We start from the raw sequence: 18,943 nt of genomic DNA, 5'->3' as shown, positions 1-18,943 counted from the left end.
GTAGTAAACTCAAAAGCAAATGTAGGCACTAAAATCTTGTAGCAGAGCTTTGTTATGAAGATATAGATGATACAGAATACGTTTATATGTTTATATTAAGCATTTTTAAATTAGCGTAGAAAGAAAAATATAAAAAGTTTAAATTCTTGTAGTTGTTACTACTGAAGCTATAATCCATGAGGTTCAGTCTGAGATGTTATTCTGGAAGTAGAGTTATGACAAGTGTAGTTCAACAGCCAAAATATAATTTAAAAGGGATTTATTTACCTATGACTGCTGAAGGACATGAAAAATGATCCAACTTAAATCCACCAGCAACTTCTCAGATCTCCTTTTCCCTTTTCTTCAAACTCTGATGAACCTGCATCAAAACAGTTAATACCACTGCATGTTCTGAATAAGCAACTACGTTAAGTAAAACACCATTGCATTAAATTATGCTTAACTACTTTTTTTTTTTTTGAGATGGAGTCTTGCTCTGTTGCCCAAGCTGGAGTGCAGTGGCACAATCTTGGCTCACTGCAACCTCCACCTCCTGGGTTCAAGCAATTCTCCTGCCTCAGCCTCCCAAGTAGCTGGGACTACAGACGCGGGCCACCGCGCCCAGCTAATTTTTGTACTTTTAATAGAGACGGGGTTTCACCATGTTGGCCAGGCTGATCTCCAACTCCCAACCTCAGGTGATCTGCCTGCCTTGGCCTCACAAAATGCTGGGATTACAGGCGTGAGCCACAGAGCCCGGCCCTTTAACTATATTTTAATTTAGTTTGTAGTTTAGTTTAGACAGGGTATACATTTATATTGCTTTTATGACTAAAAGCTGTAACAATATGGAAGTTATATTTTGTTATATAGTAACATTATAATTAAAAGTATCAGCAGACCCTGAAGTGTTCAGGAAAAAATTCTTCTCTTGAAAGAATGTAGCCTACTCAACTTTAAGAAAGTCTGTGCTACACCACTACCAGAAGGATCTTCTTTCTCAATCACAAATAGAATTGTGTCTCCATCCTGATTAAATTTTTTCTGTGGCTTCCTAAATCTTTAAGGATAAAATTTAAACTGCTTTGTATAGACTATAAGCTTTTCCTTTCCTATTGGCCTCATCAACTTTTTCTTACTACCCTATTTCCTTCCCTTCCTCTTTTCACTTTATACTCCAAGTAAACTGAACTGCTTGTTCCCTTGCAATACTTCTCCTGTGTCTGTGGCTTTACAGGTATGATTCTCTGTGCTTGGCACACACTCCTCACATGCATCAATCAAACAAACTCAGTCTTCAGTACTATCCTCTTTACTTCCCTAGGCAGACTTATGCATACAATCTATGTCTGTCCTTCCACTTTATTAATGTATTTATGTAGTTATTAATTCATCTGTGCAAGTGAATGTGGGAATAGGTATTGCATAGTGGTTAAAAGTGCTGGCTCTGGCATCAGATTGCCTGGGTTTGAATCTTACCTCTTTCCCCTCCTAAACATGTGACTCTTGATAAGATACTTACCCTTTCTATGCCTCAGTTTCCTCTTTTGTAAATGGGAATGATAGTAAATACCTACCTCCCAGGGTTGTTATGCAGACTTAAGGCAGTCTTATTTTTATGAAACTAAGGATAGTCCCTGGCACATGGAAAGCATGATAAGGTGCTCTAATATTTATTGAATACTTACATTATGCCAGGGTCTGTGCTAGGCTTGAGACCATAGAGATGTCAAGAGAGCCATAGGGCATAATCCTTGCTTTATGGAGCTTGCATTCTAGCGAGAGACTGACAAAAACCCAATCAAACATATAAACAGATAAATTAGAATGTGGTTTATGGAGCTTGCATTCTAACGAGAGACTGACAAAAACACAATCAAACATAAACAGATAAATTGTAATGTGGTTAATACTAAGAAGGAAATAAACTAGGTAAAAAGAGAATAATGGGATGGAGAGAGAACAAACTTCAAAAACAGTGGCCAGGGAATGCATTCCTGAGGAGATATTTTAGCCAATCCGAAGGACGAGAAGAAGACACCTTCTGAAACACGGGGGCCAGGTGGGAGCAGTGACTTGTAGCAGGAGGGGTGCCCTGAGTCAGGAGAGAATTTGGCTTCTCTGAGGATGTGGAAAAGCCAGTGTCACTAGACAGTAGTAAGCAGGAGAGTAGTAAGCAGGTGGGTACGAAGTAGAAGAGGAAGGCAGAGCATAGCACGGGGTTTGGGAAAACAGCGGAAAGTTTAAACAGGGAAGTAGCAGGATCTAGTGTACATTTTAAGTTGGTCCCCTCTGGCTGCCAGGTCTAGAATGGATCAGAGGAGGACAAGAGAGAAATGTTGTGATTTGGACTAATGTGGTGGCATGGACTGATGTGGTGGCAGGGGTGACAAGAAGAAAGGATGGGCAGATTGTAATATATTTTAGAGGTGGAATTGATCAGACTTGCTGATGAATTGGATACAGAGAGAGAAGAATTAAGACCATTAATAGACTCAGATGGGTCAGAAATGCAATGTCTGAGACACCAGAGCATAGCTGTCAGCAGATATTTGGATCTGAGTGCAGGACGCAGAGGAGAGGACTAGGCTAATGTAAATATAAAAGTAATCACTGTGGGAGTAGAGATTAGAGAGAGAGTGAGTAGAGAGAAAAGAGAAGAGGGCCTGGTCTGAACCCTGAGGAGGGAGAGGCTGCATGGCTATGAAGTTGGAGCCAGTGTTGTGTTGACGCAGGAGGAGTGTGAGAATGTATTATGCTAGTATTTTCCATTTGCTCCCATCCATCCGTTCTCTACCTTCCTTGGCTTTGCTCTGTGCCCCAGGGAACTGATCATTATGGATTGCAACACCCCAACTCCCTGGCCCTCTGGCTATTGGTTGGATCAGCCAATGGGAAGTACCAGCAGGAGATACAAGAGGAGAGATACACTAAAAATTAGGAAGCCATAATTCATTATGGCAAGGCAGTGGCTGTATTTCTCTGCCACTGTGGCTCCTACTGGGCAGGCCCTCCTTGCCCGCTTCCAGCTCTCACTCCAATTCTACTGCTTCTCCTCCTTGCTGCTCCGGCATTAACACTTCCCCATGGGTGCTAATGCCTCAGTGCTGCAGCACTCTTCTTAGTCCTGGAATCTGCCTGCCACTCTGTAACTAATACTTTCCTAAAATTCTCTTCAGAATTCACATGAGTGTGCAATCTGTTTCCTGCTTCCCTTGCCACCTCAGAGACACCTCGGAGACGCCTCTCCATACTCTCTCCTAGCAGGAAGTCATTGTTAGTTGTCACTAGCAGCTTGTTAGCCTGGAGGTGGGAAGTCAGGGGCTTGTGCTGTCTGTTGTTCTGATTAACCCTCAGTATCAGGCAGGCACTATGTCTCAGGGTCTTGGGTGCTGGTGGCGTTCTCTGTGTTCATACCCCCATCCCAGATGTCATTCTGAGCCCAGCATTCCTTCTGTCCCTTCCCCAGGGGTAGAGAGTCTTGTTCTGTTTCTTCCCTGAGCTGCAATCAGTTTGCACAGCTTTTTCTTTCTTTTTCTTTTTTTCCCCTCCCCTCCCCTCCCCCTCCCCTCCCCCTCCCCTCAGCCTTCCCCCTCCTATCCCCTCCCCCTCCCCTCCCCTCCCTCCCCTCCCCTTCCCTCACCTTTCTCCTTTCTTTTCCCTCTTCTCTGCCACCCTCCCACCTTCCCTTTCTTCCTTCTTTTTCTCTCTCTTTTGGGGGAGGGGGGTCTCACTATGTTGCCCAGGCTGGATTCAAATTCCTGGGCTCAAGGGGTGCTCCCACCTCAGCCTCTGGTGTAGCTGGTACTACAGGCATGCTCCAGTGTGCCTGGCTGCTTTTCACAATGTCTTAGGCTAATGGTGTTTGTTGCCTTCCCACAGCACCTAAGGCTTCTATTCCTTTGGAGAGACGGGGAAGAAGCATCCAGTGAGGGTTCTGCCTTTCTCACAGTGACTGTGTCCCCCTTCCCCAGGCCTACACCATGAGGGACACTCTCGGGATTCTTGCTCTTACCTGAGTCTTTTTTGTAAGGCCCAGTGAGGTCCATGGAGACAAGCTTTTGAGTGATTGCAAATTCCTCTTGTGTCTATGGTCCCCAGGGGTTCTATATTCTCTGGGCAGCTGTCTTAGTCAGCTTGAGCCAGAAGGCCATAGACTGTTTGGCTTAAACAACAGAAATGTATTTCTTTCTTTCTCTTTTTGAGACAGAGTCTTGCTCTGTTGCCCAGGCTGGAGTGCAGTGGAGTGATCTCGGCTCACTGCAACCTCTGCCTCCCGGGTTCAAGTGGTTCTCCTGCCTCAGCCTCTTGAGTAAGCTGGGATTACAGGTGCACGCCACCACGCTGGGCTAATTTTTGTATTTTAGTAGAGATGGGGTTTTACCATGTTGGTCAGGGTGGTCTCGAACTCTTGACCTTGTGATCCGCACGCCTCGGACTTCCAAAGTGCCGGGATTACAGGCGTGAGCCACCGCGCCTGGCCCAGAAATGTATTTCTTATACTTCTGGAGGCTGGGAAGTCTAAGATCAAGGGGCTGGCCAATCCAGTTCCTGATAGGGGTCCTCTTCTGGCTTATAGTTGGTCACTTTCTCTGTGTCCTTACAAGGAAAGAGAGAGTAGGGTTATAGGGGAGAGAGAGAGGCAGAGAGGGAGGGGGAAAGAGAGAGCAGGGAAGAAGGAGAGAGAGGGAAGGAGGGAGGAAGGAAGGAAGGGGAAGGAAGGGAGAGAGAGAAAACGTGAGCAAGTTCCCTGGTCTCTTCTTATAAGGGTATTAATCCCTGTATGAAGATACCCTCACACCTTCATCTGAACCTAATTACCTCCCAAAGGCTCCATCTCCAAACATTATCATATTGGGGATTAGGGCTTCAAAATATGAATTGTGGAGAGACACAATTCAGTGCACAGTAATAGCCCATACTCAGGTTTTAGCAATTAAAGTATTTGGTTGAATTCTTCTTCTTGCCAGTGTTTCGTGGTGACTGCTCCAGGTGGCAAGAGCTCATGCCCCAGCTCTCTTTGCAGGTGCCCGTCTTTCCTAAGATTTCCGGTTAGTAGGTTGTTCTGTCTCTTCAGCTCTCTGATGCGCTCAAGAAGAGTTGTGAATTTTCCGATGGTCTGGCTTTGTTGTTGTTACTGTTGTGATTGTTTTTGTTGCTCTAAGAGTGGGGTGCTCTTTCCAGATTTCTACAGCTTAAGCAGAAGCCACAGGCCTCTCAAAGCTTAAGCAGAAGCACAGGCCTCTCTCTCCTCTCTACTACTCAGGGAGGTGAAGAAAGAGTCTAATTTGTTCATTCCCAAGTTTTTGTTTTTGTTTTCTTCCTCCTGCTTCCATAATTCTTATGCCTCTTCCAGGATTGGGACATAGGATAATAGAATAGAGGAAGGAATGAAATAATTCAATTTCTGGAGCCGATGGAATTCTTCTTTGACCAACACTGGATGTTTTTCATTGCTACCATTATTACAGACATCTAAAATCTGGCCATGATATGGGTTATAGGTATGGGTTACATGGGTGACCTCTGCTAGGACTGCCAAACTAACGCCGTTTCCCAGTGTGAGCACTTTCTGGGTCATCTTTTGTGACTCTCCCAGCCTCTGCTCCTGGTAGTCTACTGTACTTGTACAGCTTTTTTTTTTGAGATGGAGTTTTGCTCTTGTTGCCCAGGCTGGAGTGCAGTGGTGCGATCTTGGCTCACAGTAACCTCTGCCTCCTGGGTTCAAGCGATTCTCCTGCCTCAGCCTCCCCAGTAGCTGGGATTACAGGTGCATGCCACCACTCCTGGCTAATTTTGTATTTTTAGTAGAGATGGGGTTTCTCCATGTTGGTCAGGCTGGTCTTGGAACTCCTGACCTTAGGTGATCCACCCACCTTGGCCTCCCAAAGTGCTGGGATTACAGGCAGGAGCCACTGCGCCCGGCCCTATTGCACAGCTTCTTACTGCTGAGATCCTCTTGTCTTGGCTCTTAGCTCTCTTAGGTGAAGTACCTTCAAAATGGATTTCTTGGGTTCTTTTGGACCACAAACTCATACATCCTTGTCCCCCAGATAGGTAAAATTATAGCTTGTTTGAACTATTGATCTCTATCCTTGCTCTGCCATTTCTGGTGGCTTCAGGTAGCCTCTGTCTTCCAAATTCTCTGTGGGAAGCAGGCACTAGTGTCCATATTCTTAAATGTTCCTGGTATGGCCACTTTGCAATAGCAGGATAGACACTCACCCAACATTCTAATTCGATGTCAAGACTGATGATGTCATACACACACATCAAAAGGGTGTGAAAAGGTGTATTCTTTTTTTTTTTTTTTTTGAGACGGAGTCTGGCTCTGTCACCCAGGCTGGAGTGCAGTGGCATTATCTCAGCTCACTGCAACCTCTGCCTCTTGGGTTCAAGCAATTCTTCTGCCTCAGCCTCCCGAGTAGCTGGGACTACAGGCGCATGCCACCACGCCTGGCTAATTCTTTGTATTTTATTAGAGACGGGGTTTCACCATGTAGCCCAGGATGGTCTTGAACTCCTGAGCTCAAGCAATGTGCCTGCCTTGGCCTCCCAAAGTGTTAGGATTACAGGCGTGAGCCACTGCGCCCGGCCAGGTGTATTTCTTTCATAATGAGGCTTTTTGGGGAGAGCAGGACAGGCTTCACAAGCTGGTCTAAAGGTGACTTGAGAGAGTAGGAAAAGGAGATTGGCTTGGAGTTTTTCTTCTCGTAATTGGGTGGGGTGGGGTGACGGTCCCTGCGTATGGGTAGGCAGAGGCTTCTGTGGTTAGAATCTCCCATGAGTGCCAAAGGAGGGAGCACCTGAGCTTTCTTATCAGCTTGCCCAGATGTGGGCCACAAGGGGAAGAGAAAGTGGTGAGCGTTAAAAATGATCAGGAATCAAACATCAAAAAATGGATTTAAACTCTATTAAGGCTTAGTCTAGCTCTAGGGGACATATGGCAAGACTTCCTGATAACTCTCTTCCTGGGCCTGGGCTTGGCTACTAACTCATGATAGCACAGGACTATTGTACAGCTTAATAAATGTCTAGTTGGAGAGGGAGATGCCAATCTTTTCCTCATTCTCTACTGTGGTTCTCTTGGGCTCCCATTGCTTAGTTTGGAGGGTAAGATAGGGAAGAGGGACTCTGACTTCCTCCACAGAGAGGGGAGAAAAATGTCACATCATTTCTACCTAGGCTGGCAACTCTCTACCTCAATGCCTCTCATCAATCTGTGTTCCAAATTTCTACTATTCTGCTTTTTGGCTGGAATGAGTGATAGGAGTTAATAATTATGGACTAATTCTGCTATCTTAGATTTTATAGAGTGTTGGGGCAATTATTACTCTTTGTTTTCAGTTTTAGAGCCTTAACTCAAATTCTGAAACCACGGGAAAAGCGCTCATTCAACATCCGGTTATACACAGAGGAGGAGGAAAATTTCTTTCATTGGGATGGCAGAGAGTGTAAGGCTGAGAACGGATGCAGGTGAATTAGTTTCCTTCCCTCTCTCCCTCCCTTCTTTCCTTTCTTTCTTCCTTCCTTCCTTCCTTTCTTTTTTTTTTGACAGAGTGTCATTCTGTTGCGCAGGCTGGAGTGCAGTGACACGATCTCGGCTCACTGCAACCTCCACCTCCTGGATTCAAGCTAGTCTCCTGCCTCAGTCTCTCTAGTAGTTGGGATTACAGGTGTGTGCCACCACACCCAGCTAATTTTTTTTTTTTTTGTATTTTTAGTACAGATGGGGTTTCACCATGTTGGCCAGGCTGTTCTCGAACTCCCGACCTTAGGTGATGCACCTGCCTCTCAAAGTAGTGGGATTACAGGCATGAGCCATTGTGCCCAGCCAGATGCAGGTGAATTAGAAGATTTGCTTAAGGGAAGATGGGAAAAATTTATTTGGCTTCAGTCTCTAGTGAATTTTGAGGCAAGGGGAGCAGCCGAGAGTACGGGGGGAAAGAAGGTATGTGAAGTTAAGGGAGGAAGTGATTTTGGGGGATGCAAGAGTAAGTCTATTCAAGAAACACAGTGGGATTGCTGGACAGTGGTGCCTTGCTACATGGCCTTTGAAGTTTGTGATCATGAATTTCAAGAGAAACCAGTCTGTTCAGTTGGGTGGCTTTTTTTTCTAGCAAATTGTACCTGTTTGGTGCAGGCATGGAAAAAGCAAATGGTAGGATTCATCTGGGGTTGGGGTTTCCTAGGTGCTATGAACTAATTGTGTCCCTCCACCCTTCAAATTCATATGCTGAAGCTCAGCCAGCACGGTGGCTCACGCCTGTAATCCCAGCACTTTGGGAGGCTGAGGCAGGAGGATCACTTGAGGCCAGGAGTTTGAGACCAGCCTGGCCAACATGGCGAAACCCTGTCTCTATTAAAAATACAAAAAAGTTAGCTGGCTGAGGTGGCGTATGCCTGTAATCCCAGCTACTCAGGAGGCTGAGGCCAGGAGGTGGAGTTTGCAGTGAGCCAAGATTGAGTGACTGTACTCCAGCCTGGGTGACAGAGCGAAACTTTGTCTAAAAAAAAAAAAAACAAACAAAAAAATTTGTATGTTGAAGCTCTAACCCCCAATGTTGCTGCGTTTGGAGTAAGGCAGTAATTAAGTTTAATGAAATCTTGAGGGAGGAGCTCTGATAGGATTAGTTTCCTTATAAGAGACACCGGAGAGCTTTTGGGCTTTCCCTCTCTCCTCATCACGTGAGGACTGTGAAAAGGCAGCCATCTACAAGCCAGGAAGAGAGCCTCTTCCAAGGACAGACTCTGCCAGACCTTGATCTGGGACTGCTAGTTTCCAGAACTGTGAGAAAATACATTTCTGTTGTTTAAGTCACCCAGTTTATGGTATTTTGTTATGGCAGCCCAAGCTGACTATTACACTAGGCAAGGATGACTGAGGGAGAGAGGGGCAAAGGAGTTGTGGATGTTTGCAGAAGAGTGATTATAAGGAGGGGACCCCGTCTGAGAAGTGAGGAGCCCCTCCGCCCGGCAGCCGCCCCGTCTGGGAGGGAGGTGGGGGGGTCAGCCCCCCGCCCGGCCAGCCGCCCCGTCCGGGAGGGAGGTGGGGGGGGTCAGCCCCCCGCCCGGCCAGCCGCCCCGTCGGGGAGGTGAGGGGCGCCTCTGCCCGGCCGCCCCTACTGGGAAGTGAGGAGCCCCTCTGCCTGGCCAGCACCCCGTCTGGGAGGTGTACCCAACAGCTCATTGAGAACGGGCCATGAAGACAATGGCGGTTTTGTGGAATAGAAAAGGGGGAAAGGTGGGGAAAAGATTGAGAAATCGGATGGTTGCCGTGTCTGTGTAGAAAGAGGTAGACATGGGAGACTTTTCATTTTGTTCAGTACTCAGAAAAATTCTTCTGCCTTGGGATCCTGTTGATCTATGACCTTACCCCCAACCCTGTGCTCTCTGAAACATGTGCTGTGTCCACTCAGGGTTAAATGGATTAAGGGCGGTGCAAGATGTGCTTTGTTAAACAGATGCTTGAAGGCAGCAGGCTCGTTAAGAGTCATCACCACTCCCTAATCTCAAGTACCCAGGGACACAAACACTGCGGAAGGCCGCAGGGTCCTCTGCCTAGGAAAACCAGAGACCTTTGTTCACTTGTTTATCTGCTGACCTTCCCTCCACTATTGTCCTATGACCCTGCGAAATCCCCCTCTGCGAGAAACACCCAAGAATGATCAATAAAATAAATAAATAAATAAATAAAAATAAAAATAAAAAATAAAAAAAATAAAAAATAAGGAGGGGACCATGAAATCTAGGCTAGACAAGGCGCTGTGGACATGAAGCCAAGAGAAAGTTGATGAATAGTGAGAAATGGTGGGACCAATGGATCAAATGTTGAATTATAGCAATGAGGATAAAAAGGTGGTGGTTGTTTTCAAGGTTCATTTGTGTTATAGTATATATCACTACATTCTTCCTTTTTGTGGCTGAATAATATTTCATTGGATGGATATACTATGTTTTCTTTATCCACTTATCAGTTGATGGACATTTGGTTTGTTTGCAGAAATGTGAATTATTGGATTTTTTTTTTTTCCCAGTTAATTTTTACTGGGCTTCTGACATTTGCAGTTTAAAAAGTTTCACATACTGGTGAGTGTGAATGTCATAACAATGTCAATTGCACAGAGTTTTTATAGGGATTATATATGTAATGGACACTGCTGCACTATCCAGAATACAGACTGTGTACTTGGGAAAATCAAGGAAGAGTACATTCACACATTCAGTTATCCAATTGGTCCAGAGCCCCAGAACTGCTCAGTTTGTTTGTCCCTAGGGAAGATACAGAAAATGTATCTGCTACTGCTCTTTTCATTGTCTGTGAAAAGTAAGCATTTATCTAAAAATTATGCTTTCTTACTTAATTTTTGTGTTTTACTTTTTAATATATATTTTTTAAGAAACAAACACACCTATTCCTCATTGTCATGGGTTCAGTAAGAAAGCTGTGACTAGATAGCACTGCTGGCCCACAGTTTCTGCTCTGAAGAAAGCAGTAACAGAGGTTAGAACATTTCCCTCCTTTGGAATGGTCACCCAGCTCTGCTGGTGCAGGTAGCAGATACCTCTTCTGTATCTTCCCTAAGAACGAACAAACTGCACACAGTTCTGGGGTTCTGGGCCAATTGGATAACTAAAAACTCCCACTTTAAGGCAGAAGGTAGCAGCAGGTTAGATATGCCTGGATGATATTTGCTGCTGCAGTTTTTTTGTTTTTAATTGACAATAAGGGATAGTAAAAACCTTTTTCAGCCTGTTTTTGTCTCTTGGTATACTGAACTTTTTCTTCATTCCAACACAAGACAATCAGAAAGGGTCTGCCTCCAAAAAGGATCACCCCTAATTTTTTCCAGATCTTAAAACAGCAAGGTTCAATGTCTAGACCCTCAGTGTCATGAGTGTTGCTCTGTGTCATGCCACCGCCAATGACCATTTTGGTTATTTGCTACTTCTACCACCACCCATCATTGTCATTATTCCTAGGGAATAGATTTTTCTTGTGCTGACCACACTCCTGATGCTTTCGTACATGCAACTCAGTCACAAACTACTACAGAGAAAGTTTTATTGGTTTGTGATAAACAGAATCAATTCACAAGTAGTCTTTGGTGTTTACTTGTGTGTTCTTAGATTTTAACTAAATGCAGTGCCCCCCTCCACACCCCATACCACTGGATTGTTGTCTAACTTTTCACATTGGTTAATTGTTCTTAGGATAGTGGGGTCATTGTTCCTTCTCACAAAACAAAACAGTTTCTTTAAAATCAGGATGAATGAGCAGTAATTGAGCATAAAAGCCTGACCTTGCCAACAGTGCATTGCATGCTGAGTCAAATTAGTTTAGACCATTACAGTTTATATTAATTGTGTTTGTCATTTGTAATTAATGTGAATTAAAATTTGGGGAATTTTAGAATTGTTTTGGTCAATTATGCTAGTGGGAATTTCAGAACATATTAACATGTTCTCTTGCTCCTTAAAATTGTTCTGTGTTTCTGTGTTTTGTTAACAGAATAATTATGTCTTTGACCTGATTTTGGAATAGGCTATCTTTTGTTTTTTATTTTTTATTTTTTTTGAGACGGAGTCTCGCTGTCGCCCAGGCTGGAGTGCAGTGGCTTGATCTCGGCTTACTGCAGGCTCCGCCCCGCTGGGTTCACGCCATTCTCCTGCCTCAGCCTCCCGAGTAGCTGGCACTACAGGCGCCCGCCACCTCGCCCAGCTAATTTTTTGTATTTTTAGTAGAGACGGGGTTTCACCGTGTTAGCCAGGATGGTTTCAATCTCCTGACCTCGTGATCCGCCCGCCTCGGCCTCCCAAAGTGCTGGGATTACAGGCGTGAGCCACCGCGCCCAGCTGGAATAGGCTATCTTTAATGTTAGCTCGGGGATAATGTGGAAACCATTCTTCACCCAATTTTCTCTGGTTTCCTTTGACAGTTGGCATAAGTCTGATCGGGAGAGAAGCAATCCATACATTTGAATTTTGGCTCATTGTGTAAGATGATAACATTGAGCCAAATTTAGAATGTCTTAGAGTAACTTGAGACTTTCTACTGAAATATGCTTACTGTGTCTTGGATATGAAACAGGTGGCTCAGCAGACAAGCATGAGCTGTTGTAATAAATGGACTATTATATGCGAAGAACCTTTACATTATCATCGTTAACCCTCATTAAAATCACAAGCTTTTAGCTTCTCACAGCTTGTTTTCTTTTAAAGAGATGATGTTCAAGGTCATGCTGTAGTCTTTGAAATGTTTACATTTAAAATAAAACCTCGAGGGCCGGGCCGGGTGGCTCACGCCTATAATCCCCTCACTTTGGGAGGCTGAGACGGGTGGATCACGAGGTCAGGAGTTCAAGACAAGCCTGGCCAAGATGGTGAAACCCCCGCCTCCACTAAAAATACAAAGATTAGCTGGGCCTGGTGGCAGGTGCCTGTAATCCCAGCTACTTGGGAGGCTGAGGCAGGAGAATCGCTTGAACCTGTGGGGCGTAGGTTGCAGTGACCCCAATGCACTCCAGCTGGGTGACAGAGTGAGCCTCCATCTCAATAAATAAATAAATAAATAAATAAAGCCTCTGCTTATTCTTGTGAATCAATCTTATGAGAGAGATGGATTTGAAGTTGAGCAGTAATATCAACTTTAATTTTTTTTTTTTTTTTTGAGATGGAGTCTCCCTCTGTTGCTCAGGCTGGAGTGCAGTGGTGCAATCTTCACTCACTACAACCTCCACCTCCAGGGTTCAAGCAATTCCCCTGCCTCAGCCTCTCCGGGTAGCTGGGACTGCAGGCACGCGCCACCCTCCCAGCTAATTTTTTTTGTATTTTTAGTAGAGATGAAGTTTCACCATGTTGGCCAGGCTGGTCTCCAACTCTTGACCTCAGGTGATCTGCACGCCTCAGCCTCCCAAAGTGCTGAGATTACAGATGTGAGCCACCGTGCCTGGTCAACTTTAATATTTTATTGTCCTTTTCAGTCTCTCATATAGCTTTCAAAAATTATTGAGTTCACAGAAATCCACTCACATTTGCAGTTTCTCTTTCTTTTAGCAATCCTTATCTCTTTTTTTCCTGGTTCTCATACGCATCATTCTCAATATCACTAACCATGCATGGAGCCTATATCATTACGTGAGAAAGCACAGCAATTTCTTTAGTAAATGTGTTCACATTTCATCCCTTTCAGTACAGACTCTGATGGACTCTAAGCAAAGAAATGCCAGGGTGAAAAGGGTGTACGAGATTTCTCTTAGGCTTCTGCCTGGTTCTCATTAGGCCTTGTTTAATTTGGTTTTGGCTCTAGCTACATAGCCCAGTTTAATTTACCTCCCCTGCCCCAATATTTTCTTGTGGAAAATTTCAGTTTTAGTTTTTAACTTTTGTAAAATTTCGTTGCTTTTGTTGAAAGATAAACTTAGGCACATTAAAATTTGGAAGAATTTATTTGTGCAGGCAGAGATTCATGAATTGGGCAGCACCAGACCGTAAGCAGTCCAGGACTCCATCAAGGAGGTTTGATGGGAAAACTTTTATAAGGTGTTTGTGGAAGCAAGACAAAGAAAATATTTGATTGGTTAAAGTGGAAAGTTCCTAGTTAGAGGTTAGTTGGTGGTTTCCGATTGATTAAGCTTAAGTTTCATTTTACTGTTGACAATGAGTTAGGTTTTGGTTTACTAGTAGGGGACCCAAGGTGCCGGAGTTGTTTCAGCCTAATGACCTCCTAATTAAATTTTTTTAATACTCTGAATGTTAAGAAAGTATACTTCACTCAAGACTTGAGCTCTAGCCGGGTGTGGTGGCTCATGCCTGTAATCCCAGCACTTTGGGAGGCCGAGGAGGGTGGATCGCCTGAGGTCAGGAGTTTTAGACCAGCTTAACCAACAAGGTGAAACCCTGTCTCTACTAAAAATACAAAAATTAGCCAGGCGTGGTGGCCGGCGCCTGTAATCCCAGCTACTGGGGAGGCTGAGACAGGAGAATTGCTTGAACCCGGGAGGCAGATGTTGCCGTGAGGCGAGATCACACCACTGCACTCCAGCCTGGGTGACAGCGCGAGACTCCGTCTCAAAAAAAAAAAAAAAAAAAAAAGACTTGAGGTCTATACACGCTGAAATTGTTATCCCTTTTGATGAAGAGGTAAATTTGGAAATGATGCTTAAAATTTTGGGGCTTGGTTTCAATAATGATTTATTGAATATGTTGAATGTAGGCAGTATGTTGTTTTCACATTTATCATTTAAAAATTAATTTTAACTTTAATTTTAAGTTCTGGGGTACATGTGCAGGATGTGCAGTTTTGTTACACAGGTGAACGTGTGCCATGGTGGCTTGCTGTGCCTATCAATCCATCACCTAGTTATTAAGCCCAGCATGCATTAGCTATTTTTCCTAATGCTCTCCCTTCCCCCACCCCACACCCTGACAGGCCCCAGTGTGTGTTGTTTCCTTCCTTTGTCCATGTGTTCTCATTGTTCAGCTCTCACTTATAAGTGAGAACATGCAGTGTTTGGTTTTCTGTTCCTGCGTTAGTTTGCTGAAGATAATGGCTTCCAGCTCCATCCATGTACCTGCAAAGGACATGATCTTGTTCCTTTTTGTAACTGCATTGTATTCCATGGTGTATATGTACCACATTTTCTTTATCTAGTCGATTATTGATGGGCATTTGGGTTGATTCCGTGTCTCAAGATCTAGAACCAGAAATACCATTTGACTCAGCAATACCATTGCTGGGTATATACCCAAAGGAATATAAATCATTCTATTACAAAGATACATGCACATGTATGTTCATTGCAGCACTATTCACATTTATCATTTTATTTAATTGTAGAGCATGGCCATGCAGACTTGGCCTAATATAAATTCATGAGCAATGTGCAACTGGGAATTCAAGTGATATATAAGACATTGTTTTCTTTCTTTCTCTTTCTTCCTTTCTTTCTTTCTCTCTTTTTTTTTTTTTTTTTTTTTTGCAGAGTTTTGTTCTTGTTGCCCAGGCTGGAGTGCAGTGGTGTGGTCTCGGCTCACTGCAACCGCTATCTCTCAGGTTCAAGCGATTCTCCTGCCTCAGCCTCCCAAGTAGCTGGGATTACAGATGCCCACCACCACACCCGGCTAATTTTTTTGCATTTTTGGTAGAGAGGGGGTTTCACCATGTTGACCAGGCTGGTCTAAAACTCCTGACATCAGGTGATCCACCCGCCTCGGCCTCCCGAAGTGCTGGGATTATAGGTGTGAGCCGCCGCGCCTGGCGAGACTCTGTTTTCTCTTGAGAAATTTGCAAGGAGACATATGAGTATAATGAGACTATATTTTGAGATATAAACTTATTCCTCTCTCCTAATATTTTATGCTATCCTACCATTGTCCCCAACCTAGGAAGTAACTAGGGTACTTTAAGTGCCCCTAGGAGAGATTGTTAAAAAGAATAAAGAAAATAATAAATACTTTTTGAGTTTCAAAATACATACAGACCATATTTTGAAAGAAATGCTTTGTGAGAAAAGGGGCATAAAGTTCTGCATGCCATAAAAAGTAGATTAAGAAGAATATGGAATGATGTGAGGAGCATTTTTCCAGTATTTTGAAAAGACAGCCTAGAGAGAAGATAAATGCAGGTTGGAGAGGGGTGGTCATAGGGACTTAAAACTTGAGGATCTGTAATAGAGGAGACTTGAGCTGAATGAGTTTTCAGTCCCCCAAAGAGCCATATTCACTTGTGCCTCAGTGATTTTGCTCATGCTGCTTCTACGTTTGTATGCGGCTCAGCTGATGTTTCTGTTGGGAGGCCTGCTTTAGCCTACCCGAGTCTACCGAGTTTCTGTAATAAGTAAAGGGTTAACTCAGTAGGCCTGGGTTCCTCAAATTCTGCACATTCCAAAGGTCTTCAGGAAGGGTCCTTGAATGGTTCCTGGTAGGTAACCTCTGAGCCCTTAAAATATCCTTTCTGATAAGACTGTCTTTGTGTACCTGAGACTTTGGTTTACGTGGATAGTTTATGCTAACAATGTGATTTATGATAAATGCCTGTTTTTGTGTGACTGAGGCCCTGGGCCACACTGTATCAGTTTGACCTCTGGATGGAGGCTGGAGATAGAGTAAGTAGAGTTGGTCATGCAGGTATCCCACACCTATGTGACTGACCCCAATAAAAACCTCTGAACAAAGGCTTTGTGGGGTTCCCTGGTTGGCAACACTTTGTGCTTGTTGTCACGAATTGTTTAACTGGGGGAATTAAGTGCTGTCTGTGAGATTCCTCTGAGAGATGACAACTGGAAGCTTGTTCTTGGTTTCTCATGGACTCTGCCCTATATACCTTTTTTTTTTGCTGATTTAAGTCTGCATTCTTTTGCTGTAGTAAACCATAATTGTGAGTGTAATAGCTTTTCTGAATCCTGTGAGTCCTTTCAGTGAATCATCAAACCTGAAGGTGATCTTGACACTTTTTGATAATTTTTTTCTGTAACAATTATCACACTGTTCATTCATTCATTCATTCTTTCATCCATCCATCCATTTAACCAATGAACTGTTGAAGCCTGCCATGTCCCAGGGATTGTGTTAAGCCTAGAGGTATAGGAGTAAACATAATAGGCACAATCCTTACCATCAGCGAGTTTATAGTCTGGTGGTGAAGGAGAGAAGTAAACAGATAAATACAATTCAGCGTAGTAGCAGCTATGATGGGCATAGTGCAGGGTGCCATAGGGAGCAGAGAGATAAGAGGCCAGCACAAACTAGTGAGGAGGGTGTCAGTTCAAGCTTCCTAGAGTAGGTGAAGAGCTGCTTGCTAAGTAGGCAAGTGATAAAGGGGTAGAAAAGAGTGATTAAAGCAGAGGCAACACATATATAAAAACCAGGAAGTGAGAAAAGTGAAGTGATTTTATTGTATCTGGAAAGGAATTTTTGTGGTTGTTGTTGTTTTGAGACGGAATCTTGCTCTGTCACCCAGGCTGGAGTGCAGTGGCGCGATCTCACTGCCACCTCAGCCTCCTGGGTTTGAGTGATTCTTGTGCCTCAGCCTCCAGAGTAGCTGGGATTACAGGCACCTGCCACCACGCCTGGCTAATTTTTGTATTTTTAGTAGAGATGGGGTTTCACCATGTTGGCCAGGCTGGTCTCAAACTCCTGACCTCAGGTAATCCACCTGCCTCATCTTCCCAAAGTGCTGGGATTACAGGCGTGAGCCACGGCGCGTGGCCTGGAAAGGAATGTTTGAGGGAAAAAGTGGCAAGAGATGAGGCTGGAGAAATATGTAGTGGCCAGAGTCAAGTAAGACATGGTATGCTTCTCTTAAACGGATGTGAAGAAGTCTGGATTTGGGAGAAAAAAGGTGAGTTCAGGTTTGGTCATGTTGATGTTGTTTAATGGTTTCTTCTTCCCTTCATCTGTAAGTTCCATAAGGTCAGGCAATACTATTTATTAAATATAACTTATTCTGTTGTAAGCCAATAGTATCATTCCTAAGATGCTTATCACTACGAAAAGTATATTATCAAAACCATTATTTCTGGAGATTAAGGAAATTAGGAGTTAGAGAATTTTTAGAGGGGCAGTATCAAAGTTATTTTTGCTGCAGGGATTTCAATAATAAAGGAATTTTGAATATAAATATATTTAGTTATTAGATGCTAAAAATAATAAATTATATTAAAACTGACAAAATAAACTTCTTCACTTTCATTACATTCCACTCCCTCCACTTATTCTTTTCTTTAATCTTTGGCCTTAACCTGGCAATTTTACTTGCAGCATACCTCGTAAACACCAAAGGTAAACGTAAGAGCAAACGCATTGCCCAGGTGAATAAATACCTTAGAGTAGCCACTCATTCCAGCAAAGTGGCTTTGTGTCCTATGCTTTTATACATGTAGTCAGCATCAGTTCTCTATCATGATCAAATTATTAAAGTACTGATCACATTATGGCCTAGGGAAATTATGAAAATTAGCACTATTGGAGAAATGGTTGCTATCCATTCCCCCATGATATGAAATGGCATCTTTGTAATACACTCAATTCCTATATATATTTTGTTTGTTTGTTTGTTTTGTTTTGTTTTGTTTTTTGACAGTCTTGTTCTGTCACTCAGGCTGGAGTGCAACGGCATGATCTCAGCTCACTGCAACTTCTGCCTCCCAGGTTGAAGCGATTCTCCTGCCTCAGCCTCCTGAGTAGCTGGGACTACAGGTGTGTGCCACCACACCTGGCTAATTTTTTTGTATTTTTAGTAGAGACAGGGTTTCACCATGTCAGTCACTTTGGTCTCGAACTCCTGACCTCAAATGATCTGCCTGCCTCGACCTCCCACAGTGCTGGGATTTCAGGTGTGAACCACCGTGCCTGGCCCAGGAAGCTATATTTAAAATAAAACAAAACAAAAAAACTCTTCAGGAGATTCTGATATTTAGCCAGCTTTGTGTATGATGACTATAGATGATGTAAAGATATGTACTATAAGTCAGAATTCCTTTCTAGCAAATCAGTCCTGAAAGTGAGATGGCATGAACACAACATTTCAGTTTAACCAACATTTATTGAATGTATGAGACACTGGGCTAGGAGATGGAGCTATAAAGATTAGTAAGTCATGGACTTTGCCCTTAACTCTGTTAATGAAAGAAACAAACACACAGCCAGGTAGCTTCAAAAGAAACCATGGCGGCCCGGCATGGCAGCCCATTCCTATAATCCCAGCACTTTGGGAGGCGGAGGTGGGCAGATTACTTGAGGTCAGGAGTTTGAGACCAGCCTGGCCAACATGGTGAAACCCCATCTCTATTAAAAATACAAAAATTAGCTGGGCGTGGGGGTGGGTGCCTATAATCCCAGCTACTTGGAGGCTGAGGCAGGAGACTCGCTTGAGCCCAGGAGGCAGAGGTTGTAGTGAGCCAAGATCACGCCATTGCACTCCAGCCTGGGCGACAGGGCTAGACTGTCTCAAAACAAACAA

The sequence above is a fragment of the Pan paniscus genome, chromosome 12, assembly GCF_029289425.2.
Source record: "Pan paniscus chromosome 12, NHGRI_mPanPan1-v2.0_pri, whole genome shotgun sequence".
Lineage (NCBI taxonomy): Eukaryota > Metazoa > Chordata > Mammalia > Primates > Hominidae > Pan > Pan paniscus.
Note: the sequence above shows the minus strand (reverse complement) of the source record.